This window comes from Corythoichthys intestinalis, chromosome 9 (assembly GCF_030265065.1).
Source record: "Corythoichthys intestinalis isolate RoL2023-P3 chromosome 9, ASM3026506v1, whole genome shotgun sequence".
Taxonomy (NCBI): Eukaryota; Metazoa; Chordata; class Actinopteri; order Syngnathiformes; family Syngnathidae; genus Corythoichthys; species Corythoichthys intestinalis.
Window position 1 is genome coordinate 54412742 of NC_080403.1, and position 22999 is coordinate 54435740.

The window sequence follows — 22999 nt, forward strand, 5'->3', positions numbered from 1 at the left end:
ACACAAGTAACAAATTGGCATTGCACTGTGCTGTCATTTTAATCTGTTTGAGCCGGGCATGTGCGTTAATTGTGTCAAATATTTATCGTTTTAAGTTAGCGTAATTTTCGGACTATAAGCTGCTTTTTCCCTTCATTTGGAATACTGCGGCTTACAGTCCAGTGCGGCTTTTGTGTTGATTTAATTGGGTTAATAGGTACACTTTATTTGACATTGGCGTCTTAAGACTGTCATAAGTCCATCATAATTATGACATGACACTGTCATGGGCATTACTGAACACGTATGACTGATGTCATTAAGTGTCATCCGGCAAATTACCTCACTAACTCCATTTATGTCCATCTTGGAAGTTTTACATCAATTCAAAAGGGAGATAATTTGCTAGATAACACTAAATGACATCTGTTATAAGCATTCATTAATGCTCATGACAGTGTCATGTCGTAATTATGATTGTCTAATGACACTCTTATGACGCCAATGTCAAATAAAGTGTTATCAAATACCATAACTAGCCATTAATAAAACAACCGGAAAAGTAACTGAAGAAATAATTTGCACAGAACATGAATTTTCATCTTTAGTGCTGCAATGCATACTAGGAGGCATGTTGGACGACATCAGTGTTGACAGCAGATGTTGATTGTCTCCCCCAAGCAATGAAGCTTTGTAGCCAATTGGTTCAAAGCTTCATGGTGGTTCATTTGACTGTTGTATGATACTCCTGTCAAATAATGTGTTTCCAGTTAATATCTTTTGGTGCAAATATCCCATACTACAGTGAGGAGAGTTGCGGCTTATAGTCCAGTGCGGCTTATATATGAACAAATGCCGTTTTTGTGTGAAATTTGGTGGTTGGCGGATGTTACGAAATGTACATGTAATTACAGTCAAGTGCGAAAATTACGGTAGTCTAAATTGCTTAATGCTTAACTTGATGCTTGTAATCTACAGAATGTGATTTTCTTTTCGGTGCCCTTTTGTTACTCCTTATTTGTTGTTTTAGTAAGTTACCTATAACCTGTGTTTTATTGTACTTTGGTTTTAGGTGAGGCACGTGGTGAAGCTTTAAATCTCAGTTTACCTCTGTACAATACAATAAAGCCTTTTTATTTTATTTTATTCAACAAAATGTCTTACGAAAAAGGCAGAGTCTTGAAAAACAGTTGTAACAAATAAACAAAAATACAATGCAATTCAGTGCAATGGCAGAGAGCTGGGACAGATTTGACACTACTAATAGACACCCAATTAAAAACTATACACCTTTTAATGTAAACGCGTTTAAAGCACATGTGCGTCGTTGCCTAATATCTTCAACTATGCAAAAAAATGTTGCAATGACTCTAATTGGTCAGTCTGTCTGCTTGGGTTTCTTCAAATTGTTGGCATCGGGGTTAATAATGGAGCGTGCGCAATTTTAAGTGATTTCGAGTGAGTGCGCGTGCGACCTGGCTCGCCATCTGACTGCAGCAGATGTTGTTCACCTGGGAGCGGGACCACCATCTGACTGGGGTCAGCCCGCTCCTGCAGACCCTCCAGGCTGCTAAGGGGGGCCGTGGGGGGCTACCAGCTGGTCGACCATCGCCGCCAGTGACCCCGTCACAAGGGTGATGGTCCTGCTCTTTCACCTGGGTGTAGGTGGTCTTTTTTTTTGGATGACAAAACAAAAGGAGGCTTTATCTTAAACTCAGTTTTAGTTGAAAAACAATTCTAAGAAGTTATTGGCTTCCATTGACGACGATAGACGTCCAGTCCATTTGAGCCTAGCAGTTGAAATGGATTGGCAGTCATTTTAATTTTTAAGTCATTCGCTACCATATATTACGTCTTAAAGGGATCCTCTATTTTTAAGACAAGTAATTCTCAAAAGATAAATGTTAGTATGAGTTATAATAATTTGATATAAAAATCCCTCTAAATGGTTTTGTTTTAATAAAGTTTGTAAAATTATTTTAAGTGATAGGTCGCCATTCTTGTTACGTTACCGGTCCCGTTGCCGAAATTCCAGCGTGTCACTCGTTAGCTTTCCCAACATGTCATCAGTTCTACCCTTCCTATTTGAACAAGATCTGAAAAGTGAAGAGCAGGCCAGCACTGTCGGTCGTTCACAAGACGAGCTTCAGGGAAAAATTCGTGCAGCAAATACCTGATAAGACAAAAGTTGGGCAAAACTGGTGATGCGAGAGTGTATGCTGTTTGGAACTCCGGTTGGGAGCGAGAGTGTATGCTGTTTGGAACTCCGGTTTTATTAGCAGATATTCAAGGTAAGCATATTGCGTTTTCAAACTTATCCCAATATAATTATGTAGATTGTTAGCATCCAGAGCTGTCGTGTGCTTTATATACAGTACAGGCCAAAGAGCACACCTTGTGTAATCCATGTCTTGTACATTGTAACGCGTGGTAGCTAGGATACGTGTATAAAAGTACCAAAAAGGGGAGAAGCTTCCACTATGCGAATTCATTCACAAAAAATAATATTTCCACCTTGACCACTCTTCACTCGAGAGCTCAGCAGTACGCAAACACGCGTTCCCTGACAAACATTGTTGTGAGGTCCACGTCCGAGTCGCTGTCATCACTGTAGCGTGCCATAGTGCTTTAATTATTTAGTATCATTTGGGGAAAACTCCCACAAAGAATAGTCAACATAAAAGATAGCAATCGTAATCCAAATCCGCGTTTTTTACTCACTCGAAGATCCAGGAATTAGACCGATCCCATGGCAATGTCGCAGCCGTCGACTCCACAAAATAAACTGATCCGAAAAGCCGCTGTGGGACCGACGAATCAAAAAAATGGACAGATCCGAAACCAATAATGCAGACGCGGTAGGACCGTCGGATCCAGAAAATAGACGGATCCCTTACTTGACTGAGGATCCAGGAAAAATGTTCGGGCGCCAGTTGTAACGCATGGTGGGTAGGGTACGTGCATACAGGGACCAAAAACGGGGAGAAGCTTCCACTTAAGCACATTTATTCACGAAAAATAATAATTCCACCTTGACCACTCACTTCACTCCCCTTGTTTCCATTTGACCGGAAATTGCATCCAAAAGCAGCACATCGTGGCATTTTACTTCGCGAGTTTAGGCAGCAATAAGCAATTGTTTAGCACGCTACACCAGGGGTCGCGTTAACCGAATATTTTCCGTCGTTGACCGTTTTTTTTTTAAACGGTGACAGAAAAAACTGAAGTCCATCTGTCATTTTGACAGGTTGCAATTCACACCCCAGACCACAGGGTGGCGAGTGAGCATATTAATTAGCTATTGTCTTTCTTGATGCATGACGTCGTTGGCCTTACTCGGAAAAATGTCAAGGCAACTGAGTGTTTGCCTGGCACGGCCAGACTGTTCTCCCTGTATTTTTCAAACACTGAGAGAAAAGTCTGGGACACAGCCTCTCGAGTAGATACAAAATCAATCAACAAATCAGATTTGTTTATTTGCGTGACGTGTTCTTCACGAGCAACGTCACTCTTGCGCGCCGAAAGTCGTCCCTACAACAACACGGATGGCGAACGGGAGAGCCGAGAATATGTTCCAGTCCGCGGTAAATTCAGTTTTAAATGAGCTAAAACACATCGACACGAGTCATTGACAACATTCTGTCTCGCGCTAGCCATGTTGAATAAACTCCGTTCTCCTCGTATGTTTACTTCCGCGCGCAAGTCCCTCGTCCTGCCCTCGTCGCTTTGCTAACGGCACGTCTGCCCGTCGCTGATTGGTGCACTCCGCTGTCTGTTTGCCTCTTGTTAAGCTTGTTCGGACGGAATATTAATTAAAAATGAATGAAAACTAAATACTATTGAATATGTCATTATTATCATTTTAAAAATGTAAGTGACGGGTAAAAATAGATTATGACCGGATTTTTATGACACTGTCAGTCAAAATGACAGACAACGAAAAAGTCTAGCGCAACCTCTACGCTACACATTTGGAAAGATACCAATTACGTCATCACTGCGAGCCCGCAAACCACGGCGCCAACTAACAGTCAAAATATGGACTAAATATTATAAAATATTGCCATTGATTTAACATTTTATGTGTATTTAGCAACATATTTTTGTACAAGAGAACAATTGTGGTTTATTAGTGCCTACATGTATTTAAGTTAGAGGGTCACTGTAAGACATGTCCTTCTTAAAAGCGCAACAGAATTGATAGTAGATTGAGAATAGGTGACAGCGACAGAAATAGAACCAAATTCCCATGTTAACCCAATTTTAAAGCAGCATACTGGTTGATGTCAAAACTCCACCTGCACAATATATCGTTTGAACATTGCCATCGCAATGTGTGCTTGAACAATAGTCCCATCGCAGGACGTGTGATTGTTTATTAATAAATTTATTTTTTTTCATGTAAACTTTTGTTTTTCTTCATACAATCAGCAATTGTACAGAGACATGGCTTTCTGGATCCCTTTTATATACACCAATATTCATCATTTACAGATAAACCCACTTAACCGGGATTAAATGGTATTACAGGTAGTCCCTAGGTTATGAATGAGTTCCATTCGTACGCTGGCGACGTAACCTGAATTTCCTCGTGAATCGGAATTAACCCTTTAAGTCCACCCCTACAAAAAAAACTATCTAAAAAACCAAAATAACTATCCCAAAAGTCCAAAAGTATTGTATTTTGTCTAATAATGGAGGATACACTGCCCTCTGGTGGCAGCGTTGGGTCTGGCTGAACTGTCACCTTGCATGGACGAATAATGCTTAATTTCGGTAGATTTTTTTTCTCAGTGTTTTGAGGTTTTTTTGTATTTATTTGGCTTTATGTGGTTATGTAATATGATAAATAGTACAGTATAATAATAAAAGTACATACAGATAACTTTGTGCTGAGAAAAAAAATACCATTGTGTTAGGAAAAAAAAATCCAACTTGTTAAAGTGGAAGTTCAGGATTTTTTTAGGACTGTCAAAATGATCACGATAACGGGCGGTAATTAATTTTTTTAATTAATCACGTTAAAATATTTGACGCAATTAACGCACATGCCCGCTCAAACAGATTAAAATGACAGCAGAGTCATGTCCACTTGTTACTTGTGTTTTTTGGTGTTTTGTCGCCCTCTGCTGGCGCTTGGGTGCGACTGATTTTATGGTTTTAAGCACCATGAGTATTGTGTAATTATTGACATCAACAATGGCGAGCTACTAGTTTATTTTTTGATTGAAAATTTTACAAATTTTATTAAACGGAAAACATTAAGAGGGGTTTTAATATGAATGTTTTATACTTTGTAGTAACATTTATCTTTTAAGAACTAAGTCTTTCTATCCATGGATCGCTTTAACAAAATGTTAATAATCTTCAAGCCATCTTGTTGATTGATTGTTATGATAAACAAATACAGTACTTACGTACAGTTTGTTGAATGTATATATCCATCTTGTGTCTTATCTTTCCATTCCAACAATAATTTACAGAAAAATATGGCATATTTTATAGATGGTTTGAATTGCGATTAATTACGATTAATTAATTTTTAAGCTGTGATTAACTCGATTAAAAATTTTAATCGTTTGACAACCCTAGATTTTTTTACATTAGGCTTAATCTTCAAGTTAGCAGGGGTTTAGTTTAGGGCTGCAGCTATCGATTATTTTGGTAGTCGATTAATCGATGAACTACTTAGTTCGAATAATTGAGTAATCAGATAAGGAACATAAAAAATTAAAATACCTTAGCTGAGCCTCAAACCTCATAGCCTTCAGTAGAAAAAAATAAATAAATGAGGATCTATGTACAACAAAAGAACAATGTGCTAACTTACATAGCAAAAGTCCACTAGCTTGAATGCTAAAAAAATGGCAACTTTTTGTTTTGCTTTTTACTTCAGACAAAACGGCGAACGAGACTCCAGCGTCATAAAGTCAAAATCCTGTAAGTCGAGTGCGTCGTAACCCGGAGACTACGTGTATTCTTTTCACTAAATACTTTTTTATTTGTTCTTATGTACATTTTTTGGATGACTACTTTTACTGTTACTTGAGTAATATTATTTTGAAGTAACGCTACTCCTTAGTAAAGATTTTGGCCACTCCACCCACCTCTGTTAAGAAGAATGTAGAAATGACAAAAATCTGCTTTGACACCAATAACATCAAACTAAGATTTACATTGGATTTAGTCTGTTTTTTTCCCTCTTCAAATATGTTCACCTGCTAAGCATATATTGACTTACAGAACATTGAATCGGCACTAGCATGTTTAATAAACACAAGACGAAGTGGGCCTCCTTCTCCATTCATTTTTTTTCCTCAGCGGAAAAAGTTTGCGCACCCCAGATCGACACCATCAGCAAAAGCGCCTTTCAAAACCTCTCAATAAAAAATCATGCTCTCTTAAAAACAAATGCTAGTTAAAATGTGCCTATTTTCGGCCTTGAACTAAAGGAAAAAGTACCGTAAACTAGAAATGATATACTATATATAAGTAGTACAAAATCCTACTAAATTATCTCAACGAGGGAAAACTTGAGCGGCCCGAGAGGTGTCAAATCCCTCGGCCTCGCCAAGTAGGCTCGTAGGGGAGGTGTGGAGGGGCTAATGCCTCTCACCGCCAGGACAGATGCCGACAAAACGCTCGGAAAGACGACCGACTCGGACGAGAGCCAATAAATCTATGGCGGGCTGAACCTGCTAGGGTGTCACTTTACCTCCCCCCTTCCACCCTTTTCCACTTGACTAACTCCCACAAGCCCCCCCGCCGCACCCACTAATGACATGCTCTTTATTGGACAATGCCCCATGCTTTTATCTCCTTGTGCCTTTCTAAATGAATTTTTCCAATCACTCACTAATAAACGAGTTCCTGTAAATAACAACTACTTTGTACAACCCTCATACAGTTGTGGTCAAAAGTTTACATACACTTGTGAAGAACATAATGTCATGGCTCTCTTGAGTTTCCAGTTATTTTTACAACTCTTATTTTTCTCCGATAGAGTGATTGGAACAGATACTTCTTTGTCACTAAAAACATTCATGAAGTTTGGTTCTTTTATGACTTGATTATGGGTTAACAGAAAAAGTGATCAAATCTGCTGGGTCAAAAATATACATACATGGATCTGAAAAAGCGAATCATTGACTTGAACAAGTCAGGAAAGTCACTTGGAGCCATTTCAAAGCAGCTGCAGGTCCCAAGAGCAACAGTGCAAACAATTGTTTGTAAGTATAAAGTGCATGGCACCGTTTTGTCACTGCCACGATCAGGAAGAAAACGCAAGCTATCAGCTGCTGCTGAGAGAAAATTGGTCAGGAGGGTGAAGATTCAACCGAGAAACACCAAAAAGCAGATCTGCCAAGAATTAGAAGCTGCTGGAACACAGGTGTCAGTGTCTACAGTCAAGCGTGTTTTGCATCTCCATGGAATCAGAGGCTGCCGTGCAAGAAGGAAGCCCTTGCTCCAAAAGCGGCACCTTAAGGCTCGACTGAAGTTTGCTGCTGATCACATGGACAAAGATAAGACCTTCTGGAGGAAACTTATGTGGTCAGACGAAACAAAAATCGAGCTGTTTGGCCACAATGCCCAGCATTATGTTTGGAGGAGAAAAGGTGAGGCCTTTAACCCCAAGTACACCATGCCTACCGTCAAGCACGGTGGTGGTAGTATTATGCTGTGGGGCTGTTTTGCTGCCACTGGAACTGGTGCTTTACAGAGAGTAAATGGGATAATGAAGAAGGAGGATCACCTTCAAATTCTTCAAGATAATCTAACGTCATCAGCCCGAAGATTGGGTCTTGGGCGCAGTTGGGTGTTCCAACAGGACAATGACCCCAAACACACATCAAAAGTGGTAATTGAATGGCTAAATCAGGCTAGAATTAAGGTTTTCGAATGGCCTTCCAAAAGTCCCATTGAGAACTTGTGGACAATGCTGAAGAAACAAGTCCATGTCAGAAAGCCATCAAATTTAACTGAACTGCACCAATTCTGTCAAGAGGAGTGGTCAAAGATTCAACCAGAAGCTTGCCAGAAGCTTGTGGATGGCTACCAAAAGCGCCTAATTGAAGTGAAAATGGCCAAGGGACATGTTACCAAATATTAGCGCTGCTGTATGTATATTTTTGACCCAGCAGATTTGATCACTTTTTTCTGTTCATCCATAATAAAGTCATAAAAGAACCAAACTTCATGAATGTTTTTTGTGACAAAGAAGTATCTGTTCCAATCACTCTATCAGAGAAAAATCAGAGTTGTAGAAATAACTGGAAACTCAAGAGAGCCATGACATTATGTTCTTCACAAGTGTATGTAAACTTTTGACCACAACTGTATATACTAGTAGATGTACAGTGCTGGCCAAAAGTATTCGCACTAGGGTTGGGAATCTCTGGCATGAAGCCGATTCGATATGTATCTAGTAAGGGTGTAACGATACATGTATTTGTATTGAACCGTTTCGGTACGGGGTCCTCGGTTTGGAACAGAGGCGTACCGAACGAGTTTCTAACGTATTCACAAAAGTCGAACTCGCAATGAACAAAATCCGGTAGAAGCTGGCTTCAGCATAAGCCCAGGCCAAAACAACAGACAAAATGAAACTACACTTAAACCCCACCCGCTAAGTAAACCCTGAGCGTAAAAAAGAAAAAACAATACAGCCACTACCCTGGCTTCTACACTAAACAAAACAGGTTGAACGAAAACGGCAGTTTACCTCTACTGCTGCGGTGCTCTTATTTAGTGGTGAACTCTGAGTGTTGACTGTAAAATGACAAGCGGTCAGATGACTTTTGTTAACGCTGCCTTCATTTGGTTAACAAGACTCAGGCACAATACAACCCACACGCGGGTATGCAAGCTCAAACAACGGCCTAATAGTACTACCGTGTATCGGATTAGCTGCCGTAAAGCAAGTGTCGTTATTGCCGCAAATGTAAACAAAGCGCTGCATAATGGATACATGTCAGACAGCGGCTAGTTCGTGTGGCCCATCAGCGGCGGTGACGTCGTCTGCCCGTCTGGCTTCAATCAGAGTACGCCACGTTGGGTGGGGAGGCAGCCAGCTGGCGGACGCGGCGATCAGATGACTGACAGTCTCAAAAAAGATAACAATTAAGCGGCCAGGGCCGTCGCACCACTCAGAAGTGTAGTGAGCAGCGTGGGTAACGGTTAAATATAAGCATGAAAGCAGGTTGGCCCTTTGGGTGGGGAATTCAAATTAAAAAAGAATACAGATGGAACAATTCTCAGAAAATGTAAATAAGTTGGTTTGCCTCAGCAATTGGCTAGAGGATGAGTAGGGATGAGGGCCACATTTTCAGTATGTGTACACTACATACACTTTGCACACATTATAAATAATACTGTTTCCAGTGGTGCCACCAGGGGGTGGCCACGGCTACCCCTATAAATTGGTTGGCCACCCCGCTTGCCAGTATGTCGTTAGATTGTTGTAGCATCAGTTATGCATTTCATCCCAAATGAATGCATTTATTTTGTTTTGTTAAATGTAGGGCTGTCAAATTTATCGCATTAACGGGCTGTAATTTTTTTTTTTTTAATTAATCACATGAAAATATTTATCGCAATTAACACATTCGCGGTACGACTCATTCATGCAATGCCGCAAACAGCCTACAATGAATTGTTGTGGAACTCAAAGTGTTGACTGGACAGTTATGAACTATACACATTAAATCATTAGTAACATGAAATATTACACAATACACCAAAGTATATCAGTAGCCGTGTCCTTAAGTCTTTCTGATAGTTTTCCCCTGACCTTTTTACTGCAATAATATGATGAAAACCTGAAATTATGGCTTTTAGTTTTGGCCACCCCAAGATTTTAAGTGGCACAAGATTTTAAGACACAAGATGGATATATACATTCAACATACGGTACATAAGGACTGTATTTGTTTATTATAACAATAAATTAACAAGATGGCATTAACATTATTAACATTCTGTGAAAGCGATCCATGGATAAAAAGACTTGTAGTTCTTAAAAGAAAAATGTTAGTACAAGTTAGAGAAATTTTATATTAAAATCCCTCTTAATGTTTTCGTTTCAATAAAATCTGTGAAATTTTCAAAAAATAAACTAGAAGCCCGCCATTGTTGATGTCAATAATTACTTACACAATGCTCATGGGTGCTGAAGCCTATAAAATCAGTCGTGCCCAAGCGCCAGCAGAGAGCGCCAAACACCAAAAAACAAGTAACAAGCGGGCATTACACTGTACTGTCATTTTAATCTGTTTGAGCGGGGCATGTGTGTTAATTGCGTAAAATATTTTAATGTGACTAATCTGAAAAAATAATTACCGGCCGTTAACGCGATAATTTTGACAGGCCTAATAAAAATACAATAGAGAACAACATGCTGAATAAATGTACAGTGTACAGTGCATGAACAACGAAATGCGGATATACTGTCCTCCCCAGGACGCAACGGCTCGGTCCTGGTTATACAGTGAACTCCCAAAAGACAATGCTGGGCGTCCGTATAATTTGCTGAATCAATTTGGTCCTCGATAGCAAACAGGTTCGCATCAACGTGAATAAATGATAATTAGGTACTATTACAGCAATAACGTAACAGGTTAGCATACGTTCGCTAGCATTAGCACATCGTTCAAACAACCACACAACTGGCTCTAAGTTTCCAATCGCGGGTGGAAAACACAACAACAACAGAAAAGATGATACACGAAGGCGTTGCCTCTGTAGAGATATTTTAAAAGCATAAACAATGAACGTAGGTTCGCAGCCGCCTTTCTCTCTCGCTAACTCGCCCACTCACTCAATCAGAGCTACGTAGCTGTCCGTCTTCTCCTGGCATGTGAGCGCTCTTCTTCACGTAAACAAGTGCGAGTGCGCTCTCACGTGGGCGTGAAAGCGCCACAAACTATATGCATCCATTTTAATATAAAAAAGTCAATAATACAATTGAACATGCATTGCCAAAGGCAGAACGCGAACGTGGCCATAGCTATTAAGAGTTATTCAGATAACTATAGCATAAGAACATGCTAACAAGTTTACAAAACCATCAGTGTCACTCCAAAACACCAAAATAACATGTGAAATTACCCTAATTTTCGGACTATAAGCCGCTACTTTTTTCCCTCATTTCGAATCCTGCGGCTTATAGTCCAGTGTGGCTTTTTTTTTTTTTTTTCGGGGTTAATAGTTAACACTTTATTTAACAGCGGCATCATACGACTGTCATAAGAACATCATAATGATGACATGACACTATCATGGGCATTACTGAATGCTTATAACAGATGTCAATATGTGTCATGTGGCATATTATGTCACTAAATCCATTTATGTCCAGCTCAGATCTTTTACGTCCATTCAAAAGTGAGATAATTTGCTGGATGACACTAACCACGTCTATTATAAGCATTCATTAATGCTTATGACAGTGTCATGTAAAAATTATGACTGTCATATGACAGTATTATGGCACCACTATCCAAGAAAATGTTACCAAATACCATAACTAGCAATTATTGAAACAACTGGAACAGTAACTGAAGAAATAATTAGCACAGAACATTACTGTTATTTACATCTGTAGCGCCGCCATGCATGCTAGGAGGAATGTTGGATGACAACAGTGTTGAGAGCAGGTGGCAGCAGAGGTTGACTGTCTACCCCAAGGAAGTAGTGATGGCCAAATGAAGCTTTTAGTGACAATAAGGCTTTGCAGCCAATTGGTTCAAAGCTTAATGGTGGTTCATTTGGTCTCGTGACAGTTTTATGGTGCCATTGTCAAATGAAGCGTTACCACTTAATATCTTTCGGTGTAAATATCCCATAATACAAAGAGGACAACTGCGGCTTATAGTCCAGTGTGGCTTATCTATGAACAAATGCCGTTTTCATGTCAAATTTTGTGGCTGGCGGCTTATAGTCAGGTGCGTTTTATAGTCCAGAAATTTCGGTATATCATAATTAGAAGTGTGCAAAATTTCCGATTCTTAGATTATTTGCGATTCGGCCGTGAAAGACTCGAGAACGATTCACCAACATCCAAATTCCGATTGTTGAAACATGCCAAGTAAAGCGGAAGTACAACACACTCAGCGTGCCGCGCGGTCTTCGGGACGCAATGAGTAACGAAGCGAGAGTAGCTAAACATCATGCTTCTCATTACCCGGCCCCTCGGGTAATGCCAATGCTCAACTCATGGCTCTAGCTCAACTCATGCCACGAGATAAAAAAACACAACAACATACCTGACTGCTGCCGAAAAGCTGCTACAAAGTACATCCACATAATGTTACGGTAGATATCATTTATATAGGACTAGATGCCATATAGATTCGGTAGCGTTAACAGCACATCTACAAAAAGCTAGATGTAGGCGTTAGTAAACGGCCGCCATCTTAAAGCATTACACTTCTCTGCAAGGCTGTTGTAGCGAACCTTCCAAGGGAACCTAATTAACGTTTTATCTAAAATACTTCTAAATCGGTAAAATATTGACTTGAATCTATCTTTAAAATAGTTTTAAAGCATTCACATGTCGAAAGTTGACAAAAGGGAAAATATGGAATAACGGGAGCAATTTTAACAACTTTAACGGTTGATTCACAACATTAAATTAATTGAATGTAGTTTAAAGCTGCTGATACAGAATGGGGACTGGAGTTTTTTTATTTACTGTTATTTTTGTATATTTGTTTACTGCTATATATTAACTTGATACTGAAATAGTAGTTTGGTTTAGCCTGAGAGTATTTTTGAACAATTTTGGAACTAATGTACAAAACATTTATATTTAAAAAAAAAAAAAAAAAAGGAGGGGGGTGCATCAATTATCGTTTTATAATCGAATCGGAGCCTCTGAATCGTAATCGTAATCGAATCGTTATATGCCCAAAGATTCCCAGCTCTAATCATAATGTGTTAATAATTTCACACATAAGTCGCTCCTGAGTATAAGTCGCAACCCCAACCAAAATATGAAGAAAAACCTGACTTATGGTCCAAAAAATACGTTACTTATTTTTACGGTGCTTTAAAGACGCCGCATGATTGAACAGGCTTGTGTGATCATAGTGATCAGGCTTGATTGCAAGCAAGACTGGTATCATAGAGTCATGTGATTATTGTTGCAATGTCCCATTGATGAAACTGGTTGAAACTGGCTGGCGTGTGGCAAAAAAAAAAAGTTAAATCTAATACGTAGAATAAAGAGGAAAAATGTAACAACTAGTGTAAAGTAGCGGAGTAAGAATAGCATTTCTTCTTCACAAATCTACTCAAGTAAAAGTAACTGAGTAAATGTAACACGTTACTACACACTTCTGGTTCTCAATGATATCTACCTTACACTTTAGTTTTAAAAAAAAGTGAATGTGGTGACACAACTTTCAACTTGGGTTACTTTTTTAATGATGATTTAACCCAAAATGTGTGTCCATCTTTTAAAGCTTTTAACATTTCCTCACTACCCTTTGATGCGGACCTTGTTAAGTTTTGCGGCCAGCTAATAAAAAACACTCAGCGGGCAACAAGCGGTGGAATTGTGTGAGGGTGTGCGTAATTAGCTCATTGGCTGCTACTAACAGCGATAAACATCCAATCTGTTTGAAGTGGGAGGGCTGTAAAATGTCGACAGAACGTTATATATCGTTTTGGCTACCGTTAACAGCAAATGAACGAATGTTCGCCCTCCTGCTTCAAATGGATTGCGCATAAACTAGAAATAAACACATTTAAAGAGTTTTAATTTTAGTTTAAATGAGTTTTGATTAGGGCTGTCAAAATTATCGCGTTAACGGGCGGTAATTAATTTTTTAAAATTAATCACGTTAAAATATTTGACGCAATTAACGCACATGCCCCGCTCAAACAGATTAAAATGACAGCAGTGTCATGTCCACTTCTTACTTGTGTTTTTTGTCTCCCTCTGCTGGCGCTTTGGTGCGACTGATTTTATGGACCATGAGCATTGTGTAATTATTGACATCAACAATGGCGAGCTACTAGTTTATTTTTTGATTGAAAATTTTTACAAATGTTATTAAAACGAAAACATTAAGTGGGGTTTGATATAAAATTTCTATAACTTGTACTAACATTTATCTTTTAAGAACTGCAAGTCTTTCTATCCATGGATCGCTTTATCAGAATGTTAATAATCTTAATGCCATCTTGTTGATTTATTGTTATAATAAACAAATATAGTACTTATGTACCGTATGTTGAATGTATATATCCAGCTTGTGTCTTATCTTTCCATTCCAACAATAATTTACAGAAAAATATGGCATATTTTATCGATGGTTTGAATTGCGATTAATTACGATTAATTAATTTTTAAGCTGTAATTAACTCGATTAAAAATTTTAATCGTTTGACAGTCCTAATTTTTATATTAAATTGCCTTTCAAGATGACATATCTGTTCTATGTGTTGGATTTTATCAAGTAAATTTCCCCCAAAAATGCGACTTATACTCCGGTTCGACTTGTATATGTTTTTTTTCTCTTCGTTGGGCATTTTATGGCTTGTGCGACTAATACTCAGGTGCGAATTGTAGTCCCAAAAATACGGTATTTGACATTTTAATCTCTCTCCCAGTTTTTATTTGTCACTGATTGACCACGGAAAACCGGAGATATATGTTTTTTCCACTAGAGGGCACTCATGCTCATTGAACAAATATTGCTTAATTTCTGTAGATTTTTTTTCTTTCGCCGGAATTCATGGTTTATTATTATGGGTTTTAATATTAAATTTCTATAACTTGTACGAACATTTATCGTTTAAGGCAAGGCAAGGCAAATTTATTTATATAGCACAATTCAACACAAGGCAATTCAAAGTGCTTTACATCACATGAAGATCATAAAAATCACATTTAAATCAACACAACGTAAAAACCAAGACAAAAGATCGCATTTAAACACAGAATAAAAATAAATAAATAAAAATAAAACAACAATACAAATAAAACAAAAACTACTAATAATAATAATTGAAATCAGCAATGGAGATAAGCACAAGAGGAATAGAGGGCAGGTAGATTGAAATATATAGACAGTTATGGATATGCAGTGCTAAACAAAAGCGTTTTTAGCCCTGATTTAAAAGAGCTAACAGTTTGAGCATACTTCAGACGTTCGGGTAACTTGTTCCAGAGGTGAGGAGCATAATAACTAAATGCTGCCTCACCCTGCTTGGTTCTTGCTCTTGGAACATGCAGAGGACCGGTTCCAGACGACCTTAGGGGTCTAGATGTCTCATAGGAATCTAACAAGTCAAGCATGTATTTTGGTCCAAGGCCATTAAGTGTTTTGTAGACGAGCAGTAGTATTTTATAGTCTATCCTTTGACTCACTGGAAGCCGGTGTAATGTGGTCCAGCTTCCTTGTATTTGTGAGGACTCTGGCTGCAGCATTCTGTACTAGCTGCAGCTTCCTGACTGATTTTTAATCAAGACCTGTAAATATACCGTTGCAATAGTCCAATCTGCTGAAAATGAATGCATGCATAAGTTTTTCCATGTCTTGTTGAGTCAGAAGCCCCTTAATTCTGATCATATTTTTTAGGTGGTAATAAGCGGATTTAGTGACGGACTTTAGATGGCTATCAAATTTTAGGTCTGAGTCAATAATTACGCCAAGGTTTCTGACTTGATTTGTAGCTGTAAGTGACATTGTGCTAAGTTGGCTGCTTATCTTTGACCTTTCCTTTTTTGGCCCAAAAATGATCACCTCTGTCTTCTCCACATTTAACAGGAGAAAATTCTGGCACATCCATTCGTTGATTTGATGAATGCATTTGCTCAGGGAGACTAAGGGACTATAATCATGCGGGGACACAGAAATGTACAGTTGTGTGTCATCTGCATAGGTGTGATAGGAAATGTCATACTGTTCCATTATCTGAGCTAACGGAAGCATATAGATGTTAAATAAGAGTGGTCCAAGAATTGAACCTTGAGGGACTCCACACGTGAATTTGGTTCGTTCTGACTGATAGTTTCCGATTGACACAAAGAAATCCCTATCATGTAAATAGGATGTGAACCACTGAAGAATAGTGTCAGTGAGCCCTACCCACTACAAGTTTACAAGTTTAAGAACTACAAGTCTTTCTATCCATGGATTGCTTTAAAAGAATGTTAATGTTAATGCCATCTTGTTGATTTATTGTTACAATAAACACATGCAGTACTTATGTACAGTATGTTGAATGTAAATATCTGTCTTGTGTCTTATCTTTCCATTCCAACAATAATTTACAGAAAAATATGGCATATTTTATCGATGGTTTGAATTCCGATTAATTACGATTGATTAATTAATTTTCAAGCTGTGATTAACTCGATTAAAAATGTTATTCATTTGACAGCCGTAATCTTTACATATGGAAGTTACTGTGCTGCTTGTTTGCACTGGACAGTTTTAGGTTGCAGCACTACTTAATACGTTTTAATACGTAATTTAACATTTGTGAGTGAATGAATAAATGTAGTTTAATTTAAATTCCAAAATAAAGGCGGGAAAAGTCATAATTGTTGAACAATTCATCACAAAATCATTAAAACTGTATTACTGTACATCGTGAAATAAAATGGCCTATATCAGGATAGGAGATACTTTCCATATCACACAGTACTACTTGTAAGTCAAGGTTTTTTTTTTTAAGCTTTCCCTTCCATTGTCGCATTGTTTCACAGTAAGCCTGGTGGTGACAGAAAACAGTGGGTAGCAACTGAGGGCAATTTCCACAAGGAAGAAAGACACTTGTATTGTTCTTTGTTTGTTATCAACCATACAAAGAACGGCTGTGTTCACACTAGGGAACTCATGCACCCTGAGCACCCCCCCGACCCGAGGCCTCCAGGTGGGCTTCCATATGGCCCGCGTGGGTTCACCTTGTCAGGCCATTGATGGAGACACCTCAATAAAAAAAAGGTCAAAGTATCACCGGGGTCAGAGAGTTGCCGATCGGAAAGAAACCGACGTGCGCGTTGACACTGTAAACACAGTAAAAGCAAAATGACTAATCACTCCCCCGCGGGAGACACGGTTGACTAAAATGAGGAAAGTCTGGAGCCGACAAGTGGAAGGGTTTTTAAATATGTCCGTGATTGACAGCTTATTGGAAATAGACGGTAATTATCGAGTGAATATGTTCTACGTGTGGAGACAGACTTGAAATATTGTCAAAAGCATGCCAGAGCAGTAGCTGTCAAGAAAAGTTACATTGGAGCCTTGATTTACGACTTTAATTTGTTCCACGACTAAGATCATAATTTATTTGACTCATAATTAATTTTCTGGAGTGAAATTCACTTAAATCCACTAATCTGATCCAGCCCTCAAAAACAGTGAAATTGAAATAGGACTAGGCCTGCACTATAAAAATACTTTGATTGAATTAGTTCAGTTCTTGTTGCGTATGGTTTATAAAAATAAAAAATACAAAAAAATTTGGGGGCGGGGTCAAAATTTCTCGCAGCCAGTTAGTCAATATGTTTGTAACATATTTATGTCACACTGCTGATGCCATAGTTGTGCGTTCCCTGTTGTTGTTGTTGTATTACGGTAAAAGGGAACCTAAGTGATGCGTCGTGTGCACATGTGATGAGAAGTTGTTCCATGTTGTTCCACTTAGAGATGTCCGATCACGTCATTTTCAAAGTATCGGAATCAGCAAAAAAATATCGGACATGCCTTTTTATAATATATAGAGATTTTTTAATTAAATCGTTTTCTAATTGTATTTAATATTACAGACATAATATGTTACACTCATCCAAAGTCTTTAGTTTGGGCTTAAGGTAGGGTTATCAAATGTATCCCGTTTGCGGCAATAATTATTTTTTTTTTTAAATCACGTTAAAATATTTAACGCAATTAACGCATGCGCTGCACGACCCACTCACGCATTATCGCGTTCAATCTGTAATGCCGCCGTTTTACATATATATAGAGCTAAAAGGCAGCGTCAAATGAGTAGAGTGAATTTTGGCAGCCTTTGGAGCCTTTTTTTTAATTGGCTAAAGCCTTACAATACCCCTCTCCCTACGATTAGAAATATTGTGGGAAGCAATGTGGGGAAGAAAGGTAGCAATTGATCTTTTTCTTAACACCCAATGTTACTTCCCAACGCAGAGTATATCAAATTGGTACCACTGCGCACAGTCATGGTTGCACTTCCCATCATGCATTTGGGCAGAAGTTAAATGGCTACAGTATCATTTACTGAAAGCTCAACAAATACACTTGATGGCAATATTTAGTCACAATATACAAAGTCACATTTATCCTTTAAGAATTACAAGTCTTTCTATCTGTGGATCCCTCTCACAGAAAGAATGTTAATAATGTAAATGCCATCTTGAGGATTTATTGTCATAATAAACAAATACAGTACTTATGTACTGTATGTTGAATGTATATATTCGTCCGAGTTTTATTCATTTTTTCCTTGATGCATTGCCAAAATGTATATGATCGGGAAAAATTATCGGGAATGATTGGAATTGAATCGGGAGCAATAAAAAAAAAGCAATCGGATTGGGAAATATCAGGATCGGCAGATACTCAAACTAAAACGATCGGGATCGGATCGGGAGCAAAAATCGGAACAACCCTAGTTACTACCCAACAGTGAAGAACAACTCACAGTCGAGTTTTCAATAAACTTAATGTCTAAGTTTTGGGCAAATCAGAAGCGTGACTCTTAGGTGAAGCATTGCGGGGTTTAGCCCGGTGGCCCCAAGTGACCCCAAATGTGACCCCACTCCGCCTGGCCGTGTCCCTGCTGAGTTTGTTTTAGCTTGGGTTTCATCACATCTCCGCTGAGCTTACACTCGTCTTCCCTCCGGTGTCCCGCCGTTCTCATGGCTTCTCGCAGGACTCGCCCTCAACCAGGAAGTGCCTAGCGTATCCGTGTGTTGCTTGTGTCAAGAGGTTTCGCAGCAGACGTCGTTTCGTTTTAGATTCCAGGGAAGTCAATGTGAAAAATCAGTTCCGGCGCTGTTGACAGCGATAGACGTCCAATCCTTTTTGACCGGGAGGGGTTAATGAACTTTCGTTAATGTCACCCAATGGGGCAAGGGGTGCCCTGTAAGGGTTTGGAATAAGATAAAATTCTAAAATGTTTACCATATTTTTCGCACTATAAGTCGCACCTGAGTATAAGTCACACCAGCCATAAAATGCCCAATGAAGAGGAAAAAAACATATACCGTATTTTTCGGACTATAAGTCGCACCTGAGTATAAGTCGCACCAGCCATAAAATGCCTAATGAAGAGGAAAAAACATATATAAGTCGCACTGGAGTATAAGTCGCATGTTTGGGGGAAATATACTTGATAAAATCCAGCACATTGAACAGATATTTCATCTTTAAAGGCAATTTAAAATAAAAAATACAATATAAAACAATATGCTGAATAAGTGTACAGTATGATAATGTTACATGATGCATGAACAACAAAATGCGAACGTGGCCAGTATGTTAACGTAACATAGCTATTAAGAGTTATTCAGATAACTATAGCATAAAGAACATTTAAACAAGTTTAGCAAACCATCAGTTTCACTCCAAAACACCAAAATAACATGTGAAATGATATAAAAAATGTGTTAATAATTTCACACATAAGTCGCTCCTGAGTATAAGTCGCACCCCCAGCCAAAGTATGAAAAAAACTGCGACTTATAGTCCGAAAAATACGGTAAGTCGCACCGGAGTACAAGTCGCATTTTTGGGGGATATTTACTTGATAAAATCCAACATATAGAACAGATACAGTATGTCATCTTGAAAGGCAATTTAAAATGAAAATTAGGGATGGGCGGATCGATACCAAAATATCGATATTTCGATCCAGCGCGTTAAGCAAAAGTATCGATATTTGGAATAAATATATTATATTTTCTTTGTCTATTTTTTGGGTATATTTTTGTGCACACTTTTTTGTACTACTTTTCCCTCAGGCTCACACAAATTGGGAATTATTATTTTCCTGTCCAAACTCAAAAATACAAAATACATATTTTATCTTATTCCACAAAAAAACAGGTATAGGGACTTTAATAAAAGTGTTAAGTGAATGGTTTGTTAAATATTTAGAGATTTAAACTATCCTGCTGCAGACTTCAAGATTCTCAAGGAAACTGACCTAATGCTTTACTTGACCTTATTATTATTTCTTATTCATTTATTATTATTTCCTGTTAATTTATGTTTAGTATTTATTTTGTTTAATATTTTATTTATTTTTCCGTGAAATATATTTTTCCATATTGTTTTGTTTCAAACAATTAAATGCTTGATTTCTTATGTTTTGTTGCTATTTATTTTTATTTTGTTAAAGGTCTGTTTCAAATTATTTCAAAATCTGTTTGAAAATTGTGTTAGTAGAATAAAATTCAAAAACGGCAAGTGACTTGTTTATTGGATTTGTTTTCAATGATCAATCTCTAGAGGGCGGTAACTTGCTACTATAAATTCGTTCTTTAATTAGATCAAAAATATTTAACTTGGGTAGATTAAAATTTGATCAAATACAACGTGTAGCAGGGAAATGTTCTGTGCATATGAATTTAAGGGTCATGGTTAATGAGTGAGACTGACTAATCAGATTTTGTTGATAATGGATTGGTTTGTGAGTTTGTAGGGAAACTGCTTTGCTAGTTATTAAAAGCAGCAGTTTTTTCATTGCAATGTATATTTGACACAAAGGGACTTTTAATAGCTTTTGAGTGCTTGCAGTAGTTGTATATTGGATATCATCAGAATGGCTGAGAACTCTGCAGGGTTGTGTGTATATATAATATGTATAAAATATCAACTTCCAGTATCGATATCGGATCGGGATCACAATATTTGGCCTAGGTATTCCTTGGTATCGGATCGAATCCAAAATCACTGGTATCGCCCATCCTTAATGAAAATACAATACAGAACAACATGCTGAATAAGTCTACAGTATGATAATGTTACATGATGCATGAACAACGAAATGCGAACGTGGCCGGTATGTTAACGTAACATAGCTATTAAGAGTTATTAAGATAACTATAGATTAAAAAACATGCTAACAAGTTTACCAAACCATCAATGTCACTCCTAAACACCAAAATAACTTATGAAATGATACAATAATGTGTTAATAATAATTTTACACATAAGTCGCTCCTGAGTATAAGTCGCACCCCCAGCCAAACTATGAAAAAAACTGCGACTTATAGTCTGAAAAATAGGGTAATTGAAAATCTATCCTTGTCAATGGAAGGCAAAGAATAAAATAATGATGGGGGGGGCTTTGGATTATTACTTGGGGCTGTAACCAGTGTGTATATTTGTTTTTATTAGGGCTGTCAAAATTATCGCGTTGACAGGTGGTAATTAATTTTTTCAATTAATCACGTTAAAATATTTGACGCAATTAACGCACATGCCCCGCTCAAATAGATTAAAATGAAAGCCCAGTGTCATGTCCACTTGTTACTTGTGTTTTTTTTGTCTCACTCTGCTGGCGCTTTGGTGCGACTGATTTTATGGGTTTAAGCACAATGTGTAATTATTGACATCAACAATGGTGAGCTACTAGTTTATTTTTTGATTGAAAATTTTACAAATTTTATTAAAACGAAAACATGAAGAGGGGTTTTAATATAAAATTTCTATAACTTGTACTAACATTTATCTTTTAAGAACTACAAGTCTCTACAAGTCTATCCATGGGTTGCTTTAACAGAATGTTAATGTTAATGCCATCTTGTTGATTTATTGTTATGATAAACAAATACAGTACTTCTGTACAGTATGTTGAATGTATATGGCGGAAAACACACAGGTGACTTGAAGTTCCGCTCTGAGACCCTCAATTTGGCCAACTTTCCAAATTGTCCGAAATACATGTGTGATACATCATTGGAAAGCTTAAAATCTCAATTTTCTGGTGGAATAAAAATTTTGAACAGGAAGGCATTTTTGAAAAAAAAAAAAAAAAAAAAAGTAAACAGCAAAACCCTAATTGGAGGCGAGAGCACGCAAGAGCAGAAATAAAGACGCCACGATTTTAACAAGATATTATCGCGTACTTACCTTGTTTCGATCCAAAAACTCCACATAGCATTTATCACCAAGTGTCAAGACACAGATGTGAATGGCCACAGCCGGATTTTTTTTTTATTTTATGGGTGAAACATGGTGATATAACAAGGGTCGCGATGCAGAAATCGCAGACAACAAGGAGTGGTTGAGATTTTCTTTTTCATGTAGTTACCCTTTTAAATGTTATTGCCATTTTTATTCGTTTGGATCGATTATTTATCATCTAACATATCGGGGAAAATGCAACGGTAACAAAAAAAAGATACAATTAAGTGATAGTTATGAGTTAGATATCCGTGACTTTTTTACAGACGCCAAATTTTTCATTGTGACGTAATTCGTTAAAAAGTTTAAAATACGCGAGTGAATAATTTTTTTTAAGTCGTTTTTTTTTTTTTTTTTTTTTAAACCAAAATTTTGACATCAATTAATGATTCTAAGCTAAAAATGACAGAAATTTTGAAAAATATAATTACTTACCTTCTTTTTATGGCTAGGTTGAAACAAAAGTGGTTGCGCGACGTCTGTAAACGGGGGTTTTCAGAGTAAAATGGACAAATTAAAAATAGTTCAGAGGCTTAGTGCGCCATGAATCTACTATGGCAGCATATAGACTAAGGCTACGTTCATACTACAGGTCTTAATGCACGAATCCGATTTTTTCGTGTTTTTCCGACTCGAGTGAGGCATTAACTTGACGGTCTGAACGTGACAAGTCGCATAGAACGGGACCATTTCAAATCCGATCTGGGTCACTTTCGTATGTGGTCTAAATCCGATCTGGGCCACATTTTTCCAGACTGTCGCGGCGGTCTGTACTGTCCAGTCCCGCAAATCGGATTTCATGCAGCAATTACGTCATCAAATAGTGAGAGAGTCGTTACCGTAGCGATGCACCT

General features: G+C 37.9%; 1 protein-coding gene across 2 annotated transcripts in view; it reads left to right on the plus strand.

Moving 5' to 3' along the window:
* The window catches only part of eya2 (EYA transcriptional coactivator and phosphatase 2), a 228326-nt gene that overhangs the window by 152035 nt on the left and 53292 nt on the right, over positions 1–22999 (plus strand). The gene's annotated exons all lie outside the window — the stretch shown is intronic.